The following is a 2,290-nucleotide window of genomic DNA, read 5'->3' on the forward strand; positions in this document are numbered from 1 at the left end:
ATGAGGTTACCAGTTTGTTATATGATATCGAGGCACCAGGGAAATGTAATAAACCACACCTAGTAGCAAGTCAAAATGAGAAGCAACAGGTGTCAAATTGTGTAGCTAATCTCACTGGTGAACAGCTGACAATAGAACCAGCAGCCTCCAAGGAAAGCACTAGTTGCTGAAGTGGGAGGCAGTCTGTGCAGGCTATGAGTGAAGCTGATATGAGAGGTCAGGCCAAGAGATGTCCCACAGGCTTAATCTCCCCCATCCTCTGCTATTAAACTTTGGGCATATACACCCATGCCCAGTGTGGGTGGAAGAGCTTTAAATTCTGATTGAAATTATTGGGCATAGCACTAAGGGCAAAACCGTAGAGGGAGCAGGATGGGAGCTAAAACTAGCAGCCATCAATGCAGGTATTTCCAAAACAGAGACATTAGACATAACCCAAATAACCTATGCACCAGAGGTTACAATGTTGAACAGGTTTGATCCCTTAGCAATGGTAGATATAGTAAGTGAATTAACTGATAATAGCAAGAAAGATACAGGGGGAACCGACAGAGGACTGCTTCCACTGAACAGGAAGGGGTTCTGCAAAGTATAGCCCCAATTCTTTTTCAGGGTGAAGGTTGCAGAATGATGTATCCAAGTATTGCATTGTTTAAAGCAGACAATGCAGTTCTGTGCCAACAGAGATGTAGATATATTAGCGCAAAAGGTCAGGTATCTAAAGGACCTAGCAAGTCTGTATGTGTCTCTTGGTGCTGAACAATGTTCGGGTATCTGATGAATTCAAGGGTAGAAAAGGGGAGATATCCATAGCGGGTGTTGAAAAAAGAGGACAGGGTGATTAACAATTGTGCGGTAAGTGCTCGCTTCGGCAGCACATATACCAAAATTGGAATGATACAGAGAAGATTAGCATGGCCCCTGCGCAAGGATGACACGCAAATTCGTGAAGCATTCCACACAAAAAAAAATAAAAAAAATTGCAATAAGAAATCCCACTGGTAAGGCAATATCCACTAGTGGAATTGTGGTCCCACCAGAAGTTAGGAGTCTGATATAATGCAGGAATAATTCTGAAGGCATAGCTGGCAAGAATTCAGTATATTTGAGGAATGTACCTAAGATGGAGAGGAGAAGTCAGGAATCGAGAGATGCACTTATTAACAAGGTGATGTATTGGTTTAGGACCAAGAGAGGCTGCTACTCTATTATAAGTAAGGATATCCTCAGCTCTGAGAGTTACCCCTGCCTGAAGGATAAGTTAACGTTTTTTATAGAAGTGGAACTTGTGGAGAAAGAATTAGTGGACGGGTTGCTGATTAATGAACATAGATCACACCCTCCTCAAGATTTTTATATAGTGATTAGGTTTAGTCAACTGGCATCAGATGGCAATAAGACAGCAGGATATTTAACTGGGTAGTTGCCATAAGATAACTGAACAACATAGGCCAGACCGAAAGGAGACTAGTACTTATCAATTGGGAATGGTGAATAGTAGTAGATCAGTAGACATCATTATGACAAGCTATAATGAGTCCAGTACCATTGTCTCTAACCCTGATCCTGTTCCAGGGTTGTGCAATAAATGATCCCGGGAGAGTTTGATAGGGTCCCTGTAGATAGAACAGCATGGGTTGCGAGGACCGATCAAGGATGCCAACCACGATACCTAGAGTTTGGGTAGCAACACAGAGGATGTAGATTGACAGGCACATACCTAGGCTCTGATAATAATATCAAACGTACCAGCAACTAAGGTTTATCCAGGGCTGGTGGTGCATATCATTTCCCGGAAAATTGCAGGGCTGAGGAAATGATGATGAATGGACAAAATGCCTTCAGCAGCACAAAGTTCTATGTCTTCAGGAGACATGGGATACTGAACCACTGCATTTACAGGTCGCTGTCACTTTGGACCTCCCAGCCACCCAACATAACAGGGGAAGGCCCATTGGGGGAGTGATCTGAGCCAAGGTCACATTGTTAGTGTCAGCTACTTTTATTGACAATGATAGTGGGGACATAATGGAGTTACATCTCAAGTTGAACGATGGTGCACAACTCCTATTGATTAATTTGTTTAATCGACAGCATATGCTGGGAGGGATGAGGATGTTTGCCCTTTTGAAGTATAGGCTAGATTTGTGGAGGGATAGACAGTTTCAAAATGTAAGAGTTGTGGTTGCTGGGGACTTTAATTTACAGTTCAAAGCACCATGGGGGACATCTGTGAGGGTGAGGACATGGTATGGGTAGTTGAGGCATTGGTGGCAACAAAACCTAAGAG

The 2,290-nt window shown here is 43.1% G+C and overlaps 1 non-coding gene across 1 annotated transcript; it reads left to right on the forward strand.

Annotated features, from left to right (window-relative positions):
* Nucleotides 1-859: 859 nt before the first annotated feature.
* On the forward strand, nucleotides 860-966 carry LOC138496838 (U6 spliceosomal RNA). Its single transcript, XR_011278304.1, has one exon. It is a non-coding gene; the product is annotated as a U6 spliceosomal RNA (small nuclear RNA).
* The last annotated feature ends 1,324 nt before the right edge of the window (nucleotides 967-2,290 follow it).

The sequence above is a fragment of the Ambystoma mexicanum genome, chromosome 10 (assembly GCF_040938575.1).
Source record: "Ambystoma mexicanum isolate Mex_15411 chromosome 10, UKY_AmexF1_1, whole genome shotgun sequence".
Taxonomy (NCBI): domain Eukaryota; kingdom Metazoa; phylum Chordata; class Amphibia; order Caudata; family Ambystomatidae; genus Ambystoma; species Ambystoma mexicanum.